The sequence below is a fragment of the Rhynchophorus ferrugineus genome, unplaced genomic scaffold (assembly GCF_030347505.1).
Source record: "Rhynchophorus ferrugineus isolate W39M unplaced genomic scaffold, kcgeb_rfMv2 rfM8, whole genome shotgun sequence".
Classification (NCBI taxonomy): Eukaryota; Metazoa; Arthropoda; class Insecta; order Coleoptera; family Curculionidae; genus Rhynchophorus; species Rhynchophorus ferrugineus.
Window position 1 is genome coordinate 31,886,593 of NW_027472587.1, and position 17,486 is coordinate 31,904,078.

Here is a 17,486-nt window from a genome sequence, read left to right on the forward strand (position 1 = left end):
TGGCATCTCTATAAATGATTTGATATGTTTTAGTAGAAGCTTGTTAAATAATTTTGACATTGCAGGTAGTAGCGAAATAGGTCTGTAAGATTCGACTTGTTCTGCCGGTTTGTCAGGTTTTTTGAGCATAATTATTTAAGCAACCTTAACACATTCAGGAACACGCATCAGTCTCAAAGAAGCATTGAATATGTATATGAACATAATGATTGCTTTTTATGCCAGCTCTTTCAATAACCCAATTCCAAAGAAGCCTTTTTAGGATTTAGGTTGTTTTGAATTCCTGTGGCAACTTCCATTAGAGAGATCAGATTTACAGCTACATCGGGCTGATAAACAGAATTTGTATTCTTTGTAAATTACATATCATTCGGTTGGAATACGTTAGTTAAATGTTGTGGGAATAATTCCACTTTTTAATATTTGCGACGAGCCCATTGATTTCGATCATTTCTTGCTATTTAAATTTGTCCTCCTTTTCATTATAGACATAACGCTCGCGACTTCATGTCCGTGAGCTTCTAGTTCGCTTTTAATAGGTCAATTGAAAAGTCCCCGGCATACCATAGTAAAACACATTTTTTTGGCAAAATTAGTTTTTTTTATTCAACGTAATTTTCTTCAAGAGTGAGACACTGATTATAGCGACCCTCCAACTTTTCGATACCATTTTTGTAGTACGATTTGTCCTTTACTTCAAAATCTTCATTGGACGAAAATTTATTCCTAGCGAGCACTCTTTTGAGATCTGAGAACAGGAAATAGTCGCTGGGAACCAGATATGGAGAATACGATGGATGAGGAAGCAATTTGAAGCCTAATTCATGGATTGTTGCCATAGTTTTCACTAACTTGACACAGTGCATTGTCTTGGTTAAGCAGTACTATCTTTTTCTTCAAACGCGGCCGTTTTTCGGCGATTTCGTTCTTCAAACGATCCAATAACGCTATATAATAGTCGCTGTTGATGGTGCTTCCTTTTTCAAGGCAGTCAATTAAAATTATTCCATACGTATCCCAAAATACAGACGCCATAACCTTGTTAGCCGACTATTGCGTTTTCCCACGCATTGGACTGGGTTCATCGAGTGCAGTCCACTCGGATGACTGTCGATTGGACTTCAAAGTGAAATGATGGAGCCATGTTTCCTCCATTGTCACATATCGACGCAAAATCTCGGGTTTATTACGCTTGATCATCGTCATACACTGTTTCGAATCATCAACTCGTCGTTGTTTTTGGTCATAAGTGAGCTCGCGTAGCACCCACTTTACACAGAGCTTTCTCATATCCAAATATTCGTGAATGATATGATGTAGACGTACAATTGATATCTTTAGAGTGTCTGCTATCTCATTCAATTTTAATTTATGGTCATTCAAAATCATTTTGTGGATTTTTTAATATTATATCTATTTTTTGATAAATCTCATTTTAAAGTGAAAAAATGGATAGAATATCTAATATCACAACAAAGTTATATACATAAAAACCTTCAAGTGTTTACTAAGCGTCATATCACCCACTGAAGTCATTAACATTTGACGTTTCGACGGAAATCTAAAATTGCACTATTTCAAACCTCAAGTTTGCCTTCAAAACCTTTATTTTCTGTAGAAGCAAAACATTCTTCTGGTAAATCAAACGCGTAAAAACATCGTGTAGTAGTTTTTCAAGATTAGTTATGACGCTCTTTTCGGAACCCCAATAATTGGCGTAAGAAGACTTCCTTCTCGACGTGATCCGAGGAAATCGTTGACGAAACACTGACCTGTTCGTGTCGAAAACGTATTTTGCGATCCGCCGGCTGCTTCGGCTCGATGAGATTCATTAAAATTTTCTTCGCCAGCCTAAGTAGGTTAGGAGAAAGTTACTTTTTACGGCAACGGCTGCGATTGGATCAGTGTAACATTCGTTGCAGTTCCGTGTAGTGTGCACGAGCGAACGACAGCCCAAAATTTAAGGTAGGCTCGACGACGTTTCGTTTTTTTTTTCGTGGTAACCGTCATCGAACCAATTTGCATACAAACTAGTAACGTTCGTCTATTTATATGTCTCTTGTTGATTGGTAAAAGATTTTCATTTTTATAAATTGGCGCCTCGGGCAAAGCTAATTTTATGCAGCTGACACCTACTCTAGGCGACGTTTCGTTTATTTGTAACCGTCATCAAGTTAATTTACATATAGATTGATCTTGTTGATCTATTTGCAGAATGATGTTGTTAAAAATAAGTTTTGAGTTTCTATTATGCTAAACTTTTGTTTCAGTGTCAATATTGGCTTTCTTAAATGAATAAAATTATTATCAATAACTATTATACTGATATTAACAACAGCCCAAAATTTAAAGTAGGTTCGAAGACGTTTCGTATTGGTTTTGTCGTAACCGTCATCAAACTAATTTGCATAAAGACCAATATCGTTGATCTATTTATATGTATCTCGTTTATCGATAAAGGGGTTTCAGTTAGGTTTGATCGGTTTTTTTTAACTGATGCCTCGGGCAAAGCTGATTTTATGCAGCGACTACTTTAGGCGACGTTTCTTTTATTTGTAGCTGTCATCAAATTAATTTACATAAAAATATAATCTGATTAATCTATTTGCAGAATATATGTTGACGTTATTAGAAATAAGTTTGGAGTTTCTATTATGACAAACTTTCGTTGCACTGTCAATATAATTGATTTAATATTCGTTCTCTTAAATGAGTAAAATTATTATCAATAACTATTATACTGATATTAACAACAACCCAAAATTTAAAGAAGGTTCGAAGATGTTTCGTATTGGTTTTGTCGTAACCGTCATCAAACTAATTTGCATAAAGACCAATATCGTTGATCTATTTATATGTATCTCGTTTATCGATAAAGGGGTTTCAGTTAGGTTTGATCGGTTTTTTTTTAACTGATGCCTCGGGCAAAGTTGATTTTATGCAGCTAACGCCTACTTTAGGCGACGTTTCTTTTATTTGTAGCTGTCATCAAATTAATTTACATAAAAATATAATCTTATTGATCTATTTGCAGAATATATGTTGACGTTATTAGAAATAAGTTTGGAGTTTCTATTATGACAAACTTTCGTTGCACTGTCAATATAATTGATTTAATATTCGTTCTCTTAAATGAGTAAAATTATTATCATTAACTATTATATTGATATTGAATTATTTTGTAAAAAATTGTAATTGTTATTATAATATGTGCATTACATATTATTTTTTAATTATAAAAATAATATATTACTGCTGTTCTGTTGTACTTGAAACACTGAATTAAATGTTTAAGATATATGTGGTGTCTTCAAAGCTTTGTCTGTTTAGTTTCAGTGATTTTGCAGCATATAATCAACACCAAGATCATATTTTTTAGATGTTATTACTGGAGTTTCATTCAAGTTTGATCCTCTATTGACTTTTATAAACAAACGTCCCGCAAAAGCCGGTTTAATGCAGCTGACGCGATTGATGTCGAAAAAAAGCGAAATTTGATTATTCCGCCGTTTTCAAATAAAGTTTCGTAACAGAGACCCATCGAAGAAATTTCTCCTCAATGTTCGTGTGGAATATTTAAATGATTATTTGTTCTGTCGGTTATGTAATTTGTGTTGGCGTGCTTTTTATTAACAAAACTTTTTGTTGGTTGAGAGTTCTTCATATTAAATAATTCATTCATTAAATATTCGTTGATTATTAAGCAAATATTTCTTAAAAACTTTGTGATGATCAGAGCTAGGTCGTATTAGATTTCCGCCAAGATTTGCAGCGACTTTCAAAGGGATTAAAAAACATTGTTGTCAGTTTTTCAGTACTATTCATGGCACTTGGGTTGCAAGGCCTGATGAGGAATCACTATTTTAGCTTCCAGGCGAGGTATCATCTAGAAATTCGACCAGAAAGTGCTTTAAAACGCTTTATTTGTAGATGATCTCAAAACTGGTAAAATAACAATTTCAGGTTATAATTTCAAACTTTTTGGCCATCTCAAAATTCACATTAAAACTCTATATATAATTATATAGATTAATTTATATTTAAGAACACATGAAGAGATTTCTTTGAATATTTTCTTTCATATAATATCTTTAGTAAAACAAACCAAATATTTAAATGTTCTAGATTAATCATCGGGCTTAGTTTATCTCATATTTAATAGGATAAACTCCATCAGACGCTCGTTAATATAAACTACTGAACTACTATTGCGCAAGACTAAGTATAGTTCACATTATCGATTTCAGATTTAAATAATAAACGTTTAATTAAAAGAACTAACTAAAGAATAAGCAAGTATGACAACAGTGATAGTTGTTTTCTAGTTGGAAGGAAGATTATGTGCAATTTTAATCTACCGTAATTATTATACTAAAGATGTTATATCAAAGAAAACATAATCTATAGCCTATCCAAAGTTGGTGTGAACATACGTCATCTCAATTTATGACGTCGAAACGGAGCAATGTTGCCACATCAACTTTGAGTTTTAGCTTATTTTGGCTTTGACCTATAACAAAATTCTAATCTAAATAAAGTAATGAAACAAAAATGTTATCAAATATAATGTATTTTAACATTATAGTACATCTAAAAACTACAGTTAATTATACAGTCGCAGTCATTTATAGATCAAAGTTATAACCTCTTTGACTATAGTTTTCAAGAATTTGGCATACGTTTGACAACCGGACTACTATGACAGGCTCATTCGCTCACATGTGAACATTATGTCTCTTTTTAATTAGAATAAAATGAGAAGGAAAATATTGTCTGATTCTAAAATTAATTTACAAATTGCGGCCGCCAATACATTAAACATATTTATGACGTATGATCGCAGCAACTTTGAACAGACTATAAATTAATTTATATTTAAGAAAATATGAGAAGATTTCTTTAATCGTTTTCTTTGATATAATATCTTTAGTAAAATAATAGTAATATAATTAATCTCTCTCGTATTGAATAGGATAAACTAATAGTAGTTAACTAATAGTAAGATTTGAATAGTAAACGTTTAATTAAAAGAACTGACTAAACAAAACAAATATTTCATTGATAATTATTTTTAGTTAGAGGTGAGATAATCTGCATTTATGTCCGTCTTAATTGGCAAACATACCCGTTTTGTGTTTATGTTATCAAACTTTTGCTGCATTTATTACTGTTTGTAGTGCTCTACATATAGTATTAACAGTAGATAAAGTTTAGTTACCTTTTTAAACATTATTTTTATCATCAACAATTTCAATTATTTTGAAAATATTATTTATCTTTATGTAAAATATGTTCCATTATATTATTATATATAATCCATTTAAGGCGTCATCCTAAGATACTTTGTCCATTTAAACCAACAGTAGTTGAAGAAGTTTGCTCATTTTGAGCGGCAGATTTCTTATTTTTTATATTAATATTAAGATATGTTTTCTGAATTTCTGCCACTTGCATTCTCCAGTGATGCATAGAATCAAAATTGAAACTGATTCTTTAACATCTTCACATCTGGCAACAATTTACCAAATTTACCAAAGATATTATTATTTCTTAAGCAATATTTACCCAAGTAAGTCTCTTGGTGTTGAAACTAAGACATTTTAAAGTCTTTTTCTCTGATTACATCGTTAATATTTCGATTTCACACTGTTTCTGATGAAAAGAGGTCGCGACCTAGGACCTGCCGGATTTATATCCGCTAGAGTTTTTTTTTGGTCGTATCTAAACGGCTCTACTTATTTCAGCGTTTCTCGCGGTTTTTCTATGCGTGACACCAGCCGTATCCGTCAAGACACCGAAACAATCGAAAATATAGGTCATATCTGTCCTCGTCGATGCAGAAACCGAAGAACTTTCTTCGGCCACTTTCTCGCGCGCGCTCGGTGCCGTCTAGCGCCGTGCCATTTGTTCGCGCTCCTCGGCTTCTCGAAACGATGAAGTTCTTTCTTTGGCGGCCGGTTTGGATCCAGGACGGTTTCGCGATAAAAACGCCGAAAATGAAAGTCAGAATAACGCAAATCCTCGAAATATTGATGCGAAAAAAATCGAAAATACTTTTACTTTCCCAACTACTTTCTCTTTTATTATTGTCGTTTTTTTTTCATAACTTGAGATGAGTCAGTGTTCTAGTGGGTGAATTTTGTATATAGATCTAGAGAAACAAAATTGCAAAATAAATATAGTTATCACAGCAAACAAACCAATGATTATTTGTATACTTTTATTTGTCTCTGTAAGTTCTTGAGGTTTTTGAAACTCGATTCAAAATAAAAAAAATTCTCATTCCATATAAGGTGACATCTTAAGACATTTCGTCCATATAAAACAACATTAGTTGCTCATTTATCGATTATTATCGATAAATCTCACTACTGCAGATCTTCTTTTCTTGTTTTAATATTGATATCAGGTATATTTTCGGAATTTTTGTGACTTAAGGTGGCTAGTTACCTGAATGATCCATAGAAGAAAAATTGAAACTTATTCTTTAACATATTCGAATACAGATTAATGTTTTTTTGACGGGATATACCGTCACCGGCACGATACTAATAGCGCCAACGATGAATTCTTCCATCGACAGCAGCGAGCTTGTTGAAAAATGTCTTAATCCATCTAAGGCGACATATTAACATACTTTACCCATATAAAACAAAGGTAGTTGAGGAAGGTTGCTCATTTATCGATTATTATCGATAAATCTCACTACTGCAGATCTTCTTTTCTTGTTTTAATATTGATATCAGGTATATTTTCAGAATTTTTGTGACTTAAGATGGCTAGTTACCTGAATGATCCATAGAATAAAAATTGAAACTTATTCTTTAACATATTCGAATACAGATTAATGTTTTTTTGACGGGATATACCGTCACCGGCACGATACTAATAGCGCCAACGATGAATTCTTCCATCGACAGCAGAGAGCTTGTTGAAAAATGGCTTAATCCATCTAAGGCGACATATTAACATACTTCACCCATATAAAACAAAAGTAGTTGAAGAAGGTTTCTCATTTATCGATTATTATCGATAAATCTCACTACTGCAGATCTTCTTTTCTTGTTTTAATATTGATATCAGGTATATTTTCGGAATTTTTGTGACTTAAGATGGCTAGTTACCTGAATGATCCATAGAATAAAAATTGAAACTTATTCTTTAACATATTCGAATATAGATTACTGTTTACTTGACGGGAGATATCGTCACCGGCACCATACTAATAGCGCCAATGATGAATTCTTCCATCGACAGCAGAGAGCTTGTTGAAAAATGGCTTAATCCATCTAAGGCGACATATTAACATACTTCACCCATATAAAACAAAAGTAGTTGAAGAAGGTTTCTCATTTATCGATTATTATCGATAAATCTCACTACTGCAGATCTTCTTTTCTTGTTTTAATATTGATATCAGGTATATTTTCAGAATTTTTGTGACTTAAGATGGCTAGTTACCTGAATGATCCATAGAATAAAAATTGAAACTTATTCTTTAACATATTCGAATACAGATTAATGTTTTGTTGACGGGAAAAACCGTCACCGACGCCATACTAAGAGCGCCAATGATGAATTCTTCCATCGACAGCAGTGAGCTTGTTGAAAAATGTCTTAATCCATCTAAGGCGACGTATTAACATACTTCACCCATATAAAACAAAGGTAGTTGAGGAAGGTTGCTCATTTATCGATTATTATCGATAAATCTCACTACTGCAGATCTTCTTTTCTTGTTTTAATATTGATATCAGGTATATTTTCAGAATTTTTGTGACTTAAGATGGCTAGTTACCTGAATGATCCATAGAATAAAAATTGAAACTTATTCTTTAACATATTCGAATACAGATTAATGTTTTTTTGACGGGATATACCGTCACCGGCACGATACTAATAGCGCCAACGATGAATTCTTCCATCGACAGCAGCGAGCTTGTTGAAAAATGTCTTAATCCATCTAAGGCGACATATTAACATATTTCACCCATATAAAACAAAAGTAGTTGAAGAAGGTTTCTCATTTATCGATTATTATCGATAAATCTCACTACTGCAGATCTTCTTTTCTTGTTTTAATATTGATATCAGGTATATTTTCAGAATTTTTGTGACTTAAGATGGCTAGTTACCTGAATGATCCATAGAATAAAAATTGAAACTTATTCTTTAACATATTCGAATACAGATTAATGTTTTGTTGACGGGAAAAACCGTCACCGACGCCATACTAAGAGCGCCAATGATGAATTCTTCGATCGACAGCAGTGAGCTTGTTGAAAAATGTCTTAATCCATCTAAGGCGACGTATTAACATACTTCACCCATATAAAACAAAGGTAGTTGAGGAAGGTTGCTCATTTATCGATTATTATCGATAAATCTCACTACTGCAGATCTTCTTTTCTTGTTTTAATATTGATATCAGGTATATTTTCAGAATTTTTGTGACTTAAGATGGCTAGTTACCTGAATGATCCATAGAATAAAAATTGAAACTTATTCTTTAACATATTCGAATACAGATTAATGTTTTTTTGACGGGATATACCGTCACCGGCACGATACTAATAGCGCCAACGATGAATTCTTCCATCGACAGCAGCGAGCTTGTTGAAAAATGTCTTAATCCATCTAAGGCGACATATTAACATATTTCACCCATATAAAACAAAAGTAGTTGAAGAAGGTTTCTCATTTATCGATTATTATCGATAAATCTCACTACTGCAGATCTTCTTTTCTTGTTTTAATATTGATATCAGGTATATTTTCAGAATTTTTGTGACTTAAGATGGCTAGTTACCTGAATGATCCATAGAATAAAAATTGAAACTTATTCTTTAACATATTCGAATACAGATTAATGTTTTTTTGACGGGATATACCGTCACCGGCACGATACTAATAGCGCCAACGATGAATTCTTCCATCGACAGCAGCGAGCTTGTTGAAAAATGTCTTAATCCATCTAAGGCGACATATTAACATATTTCACCCATATAAAACAAAAGTAGTTGAAGAAGGTTTCTCATTTATCGATTATTATCGATAAATCTCACTACTGCAGATCTTCTTTTCTTGTTTTAATATTGATATCAGGTATATTTTCAGAATTTTTGTGACTTAAGATGGCTAGTTACCTGAATGATCCATAGAATAAAAATTGAAACTTATTCTTTAACATATTCGAATATAGATTACTGTTTACTTGACGGGAGATATCGTCACCGGCACGATACTAATAGCGCCAACGATGAATTCTTCCATCGACAGCAGCGAGCTTGTTGAAAAATGGCTTAATCCATCTAAGGCGACATATTAACATACTTCACCCATATAAAACAAAAGTAGTTGAAGAAGGTTACTCATTTATCGATTATTATCGATAAATCTCACTACTGCAGATCTTCTTTTCTTGTTTTAATATTGATATCAGGTATATTTTCAGAATTTTTGTGACTTAAGATGGCTAGTTACCTGAATGATCCATAGAATAAAAATTGAAACTTATTCTTTAACATATTCGAATACAGATTAATGTTTTTTTGACGGGATATACCGTCACCGGCACGATACTAATAGCGCCAACGATGAATTCTTCCATCGACAGCAGCGAGCTTGTTGAAAAATGTCTTAATCCATCTAAGGCGACATATTAACATACTTCACCCATATAAAACAAAAGTAGTTGAAGAAGGTTTCTCATTTATCGATTATTATCGATAAATCTCACTACTGCAGATCTTCTTTTCTTGTTTTAATATTGATATCAGGTATATTTTCGGAATTTTTGTGACTTAAGGTGGCTAGTTACCTGAATGATCCATAGAATAAAAATTGAAACTTATTCTTTAACATATTCGAATACAGATTAATGTTTTTTTGACGGGATATACCGTCACCGGCACCATACTAATAGCGCCAATGATGAATTCTTCCATCGACAGCAGCGAGCTTGTTGAAAAATGTCTTAATCCATCTAAGGCGACATATTAACATACTTTACCCATATAAAACAAAGGTAGTTGAGGAAGGTTGCTCATTTATCGATTATTATCGATAAATCTCACTACTGCAGATCTTCTTTTCTTGTTTTAATATTGATATCAGGTATATTTTCAGAATTTTTGTGACTTAAGATGGCTAGTTACCTGAATGATCCATAGAATAAAAATTGAAACTTATTCTTTAACATATTCGAATACAGATTAATGTTTTTTTGACGGGATATACCGTCACCGGCACCATACTAATAGCGCCAATGATGAATTCTTCCATCGACAGCAGCGAGCTTGTTGAAAAATGTCTTAATCCATCTAAGGCGACATATTAACATACTTCACCCATATAAAACAAAAGTAGTTGAAGAAGGTTACTCATTTATCGATTATTATCGATAAATCTCACTACTGCAGATCTTCTTTTCTTGTTTTAATATTGATATCAGGTATATTTTCGGAATTTTTGTGACTTAAGGTGGCTAGTTACCTGAATGATCCATAGAATAAAAATTGAAACTTATTCTTTAACATATTCGAATACAGATTAATGTTTTTTTGACGGGATATACCGTCACCGGCACCATACTAATAGCGCCAACGATGAATTCTTCCATCGACAGCAGCGAGCTTGTTGAAAAATGTCTTAATCCATCTAAGGCGACATATTAACATACTTCACCCATATAAAACAAAAGTAGTTGAAGAAGGTTACTCATTTATCGATTATTATCGATAAATCTCACTACTGCAGATCTTCTTTTCTTGTTTTAATATTGATATCAGGTATATTTTCAGAATTTTTGTGACTTAAGATGGCTAGTTACCTGAATGATCCATAGAATAAAAATTGAAACTTATTCTTTAACATATTCGAATATAGATTACTGTTTACTTGACGGGAGATATCGTCACCGGCACGATACTAATAGCGCCAACGATGAATTCTTCCATCGACAGCAGCGAGCTTGTTGAAAAATGTCTTAATCCATCTAAGGCGACATATTAACATATTTCACCCATATAAAACAAAAGTAGTTGAAGAAGGTTTCTCATTTATCGATTATTATCGATAAATCTCACTACTGCAGATCTTCTTTTCTTGTTTTAATATTGATATCAGGTATATTTTCAGAATTTTTGTGACTTAAGATGGCTAGTTACCTGAATGATCCATAGAATAAAAATTGAAACTTATTCTTTAACATATTCGAATATAGATTACTGTTTACTTGACGGGAGATATCGTCACCGGCACGATACTAATAGCGCCAACGATGAATTCTTCCATCGACAGCAGCGAGCTTGTTGAAAAATGGCTTAATCCATCTAAGGCGACATATTAACATACTTCACCCATATAAAACAAAAGTAGTTGAAGAAGGTTACTCATTTATCGATTATTATCGATAAATCTCACTACTGCAGATCTTCTTTTCTTGTTTTAATATTGATATCAGGTATATTTTCAGAATTTTTGTGACTTAAGATGGCTAGTTACCTGAATGATCCATAGAATAAAAATTGAAACTTATTCTTTAACATATTCGAATATAGATTACTGTTTACTTGACGGGAGATATCGTCACCGGCACGATACTAATAGCGCCAACGATGAATTCTTCCATCGACAGCAGCGAGCTTGTTGAAAAATGTCTTAATCCATCTAAGGCGACATATTAACATATTTCACCCATATAAAACAAAAGTAGTTGAAGAAGGTTTCTCATTTATCGATTATTATCGATAAATCTCACTACTGCAGATCTTCTTTTCTTGTTTTAATATTGATATCAGGTATATTTTCAGAATTTTTGTGACTTAAGATGGCTAGTTACCTGAATGATCCATAGAATAAAAATTGAAACTTATTCTTTAACATATTCGAATACAGATTAATGTTTTGTTGACGGGAAAAACCGTCACCGACGCCATACTAAGAGCGCCAATGATGAATTCTTCGATCGACAGCAGTGAGCTTGTTGAAAAATGTCTTAATCCATCTAAGGCGACGTATTAACATACTTCACCCATATAAAACAAAGGTAGTTGAGGAAGGTTGCTCATTTATCGATTATTATCGATAAATCTCACTACTGCAGATCTTCTTTTCTTGTTTTAATATTGATATCAGGTATATTTTCAGAATTTTTGTGACTTAAGATGGCTAGTTACCTGAATGATCCATAGAATAAAAATTGAAACTTATTCTTTAACATATTCGAATACAGATTAATGTTTTTTTGACGGGATATACCGTCACCGGCACGATACTAATAGCGCCAACGATGAATTCTTCCATCGACAGCAGCGAGCTTGTTGAAAAATGTCTTAATCCATCTAAGGCGACATATTAACATATTTCACCCATATAAAACAAAAGTAGTTGAAGAAGGTTTCTCATTTATCGATTATTATCGATAAATCTCACTACTGCAGATCTTCTTTTCTTGTTTTAATATTGATATCAGGTATATTTTCAGAATTTTTGTGACTTAAGATGGCTAGTTACCTGAATGATCCATAGAATAAAAATTGAAACTTATTCTTTAACATATTCGAATACAGATTAATGTTTTTTTGACGGGATATACCGTCACCGGCACGATACTAATAGCGCCAACGATGAATTCTTCCATCGACAGCAGCGAGCTTGTTGAAAAATGTCTTAATCCATCTAAGGCGACATATTAACATATTTCACCCATATAAAACAAAAGTAGTTGAAGAAGGTTTCTCATTTATCGATTATTATCGATAAATCTCACTACTGCAGATCTTCTTTTCTTGTTTTAATATTGATATCAGGTATATTTTCAGAATTTTTGTGACTTAAGATGGCTAGTTACCTGAATGATCCATAGAATAAAAATTGAAACTTATTCTTTAACATATTCGAATATAGATTACTGTTTACTTGACGGGAGATATCGTCACCGGCACGATACTAATAGCGCCAACGATGAATTCTTCCATCGACAGCAGCGAGCTTGTTGAAAAATGTCTTAATCCATCTAAGGCGACATATTAACATATTTCACCCATATAAAACAAAAGTAGTTGAAGAAGGTTTCTCATTTATCGATTATTATCGATAAATCTCACTACTGCAGATCTTCTTTTCTTGTTTTAATATTGATATCAGGTATATTTTCAGAATTTTTGTGACTTAAGATGGCTAGTTACCTGAATGATCCATAGAATAAAAATTGAAACTTATTCTTTAACATATTCGAATATAGATTACTGTTTACTTGACGGGAGATATCGTCACCGGCACGATACTAATAGCGCCAACGATGAATTCTTCCATCGACAGCAGCGAGCTTGTTGAAAAATGTCTTAATCCATCTAAGGCGACATATTAACATATTTCACCCATATAAAACAAAAGTAGTTGAAGAAGGTTTCTCATTTATCGATTATTATCGATAAATCTCACTACTGCAGATCTTCTTTTCTTGTTTTAATATTGATATCAGGTATATTTTCAGAATTTTTGTGACTTAAGATGGCTAGTTACCTGAATGATCCATAGAATAAAAATTGAAACTTATTCTTTAACATATTCGAATATAGATTACTGTTTACTTGACGGGAGATATCGTCACCGGCACGATACTAATAGCGCCAACGATGAATTCTTCCATCGACAGCAGCGAGCTTGTTGAAAAATGTCTTAATCCATCTAAGGCGACATATTAACATATTTCACCCATATAAAACAAAAGTAGTTGAAGAAGGTTTCTCATTTATCGATTATTATCGATAAATCTCACTACTGCAGATCTTCTTTTCTTGTTTTAATATTGATATCAGGTATATTTTCAGAATTTTTGTGACTTAAGATGGCTAGTTACCTGAATGATCCATAGAATAAAAATTGAAACTTATTCTTTAACATATTCGAATATAGATTACTGTTTACTTGACGGGAGATATCGTCACCGGCACGATACTAATAGCGCCAACGATGAATTCTTCCATCGACAGCAGCGAGCTTGTTGAAAAATGTCTTAATCCATCTAAGGCGACATATTAACATATTTCACCCATATAAAACAAAAGTAGTTGAAGAAGGTTTCTCATTTATCGATTATTATCGATAAATCTCACTACTGCAGATCTTCTTTTCTTGTTTTAATATTGATATCAGGTATATTTTCAGAATTTTTGTGACTTAAGATGGCTAGTTACCTGAATGATCCATAGAATAAAAATTGAAACTTATTCTTTAACATATTCGAATATAGATTACTGTTTACTTGACGGGAGATATCGTCACCGGCACGATACTAATAGCGCCAACGATGAATTCTTCCATCGACAGCAGCGAGCTTGTTGAAAAATGTCTTAATCCATCTAAGGCGACATATTAACATATTTCACCCATATAAAACAAAAGTAGTTGAAGAAGGTTTCTCATTTATCGATTATTATCGATAAATCTCACTACTGCAGATCTTCTTTTCTTGTTTTAATATTGATATCAGGTATATTTTCAGAATTTTTGTGACTTAAGATGGCTAGTTACCTGAATGATCCATAGAATAAAAATTGAAACTTATTCTTTAACATATTCGAATATAGATTACTGTTTACTTGACGGGAGATATCGTCACCGGCACGATACTAATAGCGCCAACGATGAATTCTTCCATCGACAGCAGCGAGCTTGTTGAAAAATGTCTTAATCCATCTAAGGCGACATATTAACATATTTCACCCATATAAAACAAAAGTAGTTGAAGAAGGTTTCTCATTTATCGATTATTATCGATAAATCTCACTACTGCAGATCTTCTTTTCTTGTTTTAATATTGATATCAGGTATATTTTCAGAATTTTTGTGACTTAAGATGGCTAGTTACCTGAATGATCCATAGAATAAAAATTGAAACTTATTCTTTAACATATTCGAATATAGATTACTGTTTACTTGACGGGAGATATCGTCACCGGCACGATACTAATAGCGCCAACGATGAATTCTTCCATCGACAGCAGCGAGCTTGTTGAAAAATGTCTTAATCCATCTAAGGCGACATATTAACATATTTCACCCATATAAAACAAAAGTAGTTGAAGAAGGTTTCTCATTTATCGATTATTATCGATAAATCTCACTACTGCAGATCTTCTTTTCTTGTTTTAATATTGATATCAGGTATATTTTCAGAATTTTTGTGACTTAAGATGGCTAGTTACCTGAATGATCCATAGAATAAAAATTGAAACTTATTCTTTAACATATTCGAATATAGATTACTGTTTACTTGACGGGAGATATCGTCACCGGCACGATACTAATAGCGCCAACGATGAATTCTTCCATCGACAGCAGCGAGCTTGTTGAAAAATGGCTTAATCCATCTAAGGCGACATATTAACATACTTCACCCATATAAAACAAAAGTAGTTGAAGAAGGTTACTCATTTATCGATTATTATCGATAAATCTCACTACTGCAGATCTTCTTTTCTTGTTTTAATATTGATATCAGGTATATTTTCAGAATTTTTGTGACTTAAGATGGCTAGTTACCTGAATGATCCATAGAATAAAAATTGAAACTTATTCTTTAACATATTCGAATATAGATTACTGTTTACTTGACGGGAGATATCGTCACCGGCACGATACTAATAGCGCCAACGATGAATTCTTCCATCGACAGCAGCGAGCTTGTTGAAAAATGTCTTAATCCATCTAAGGCGACATATTAACATATTTCACCCATATAAAACAAAAGTAGTTGAAGAAGGTTTCTCATTTATCGATTATTATCGATAAATCTCACTACTGCAGATCTTCTTTTCTTGTTTTAATATTGATATCAGGTATATTTTCAGAATTTTTGTGACTTAAGATGGCTAGTTACCTGAATGATCCATAGAATAAAAATTGAAACTTATTCTTTAACATATTCGAATATAGATTACTGTTTACTTGACGGGAGATATCGTCACCGGCACGATACTAATAGCGCCAACGATGAATTCTTCCATCGACAGCAGCGAGCTTGTTGAAAAATGTCTTAATCCATCTAAGGCGACATATTAACATATTTCACCCATATAAAACAAAAGTAGTTGAAGAAGGTTTCTCATTTATCGATTATTATCGATAAATCTCACTACTGCAGATCTTCTTTTCTTGTTTTAATATTGATATCAGGTATATTTTCAGAATTTTTGTGACTTAAGATGGCTAGTTACCTGAATGATCCATAGAATAAAAATTGAAACTTATTCTTTAACATATTCGAATATAGATTACTGTTTACTTGACGGGAGATATCGTCACCGGCACGATACTAATAGCGCCAACGATGAATTCTTCCATCGACAGCAGCGAGCTTGTTGAAAAATGGCTTAATCCATCTAAGGCGACATATTAACATACTTCACCCATATAAAACAAAAGTAGTTGAAGAAGGTTACTCATTTATCGATTATTATCGATAAATCTCACTACTGCAGATCTTCTTTTCTTGTTTTAATATTGATATCAGGTATATTTTCAGAATTTTTGTGACTTAAGATGGCTAGTTACCTGAATGATCCATAGAATAAAAATTGAAACTTATTCTTTAACATATTCGAATATAGATTACTGTTTACTTGACGGGAGATATCGTCACCGGCACGATACTAATAGCGCCAACGATGAATTCTTCCATCGACAGCAGCGAGCTTGTTGAAAAATGGCTTAATCCATCTAAGGCGACATATTAACATACTTCACCCATATAAAACAAAAGTAGTTGAAGAAGGTTACTCATTTATCGATTATTATCGATAAATCTCACTACTGCAGATCTTCTTTTCTTGTTTTAATATTGATATCAGGTATATTTTCAGAATTTTTGTGACTTAAGATGGCTAGTTACCTGAATGATCCATAGAATAAAAATTGAAACTTATTCTTTAACATATTCGAATATAGATTACTGTTTACTTGACGGGAGATATCGTCACCGGCACGATACTAATAGCGCCAACGATGAATTCTTCCATCGACAGCAGCGAGCTTGTTGAAAAATGTCTTAATCCATCTAAGGCGACATATTAACATATTTCACCCATATAAAACAAAAGTAGTTGAAGAAGGTTTCTCATTTATCGATTATTATCGATAAATCTCACTACTGCAGATCTTCTTTTCTTGTTTTAATATTGATATCAGGTATATTTTCAGAATTTTTGTGACTTAAGATGGCTAGTTACCTGAATGATCCATAGAATAAAAATTGAAACTTATTCTTTAACATATTCGAATATAGATTACTGTTTACTTGACGGGAGATATCGTCACCGGCACGATACTAATAGCGCCAACGATGAATTCTTCCATCGACAGCAGCGAGCTTGTTGAAAAATGTCTTAATCCATCTAAGGCGACATATTAACATATTTCACCCATATAAAACAAAAGTAGTTGAAGAAGGTTTCTCATTTATCGATTATTATCGATAAATC

General features: G+C 32.7%; 1 protein-coding gene across 1 annotated transcript in view; it reads left to right on the forward strand.

Annotated features, from left to right (window-relative positions):
- The first annotated feature begins 1,831 nt into the window (after window positions 1-1,831).
- Window positions 1,832-17,486, forward strand: part of LOC143200982 (clavesin-2) — a 32,446-nt gene continuing 16,791 nt past the window's right edge. Inside the window, exon 1 of the mRNA XM_076411797.1 lies at window positions 1,832-1,965. The gene's annotated coding sequence lies outside the window, so the exon portion shown is untranslated. The remainder of the gene's footprint in view (window positions 1,966-17,486) is intronic.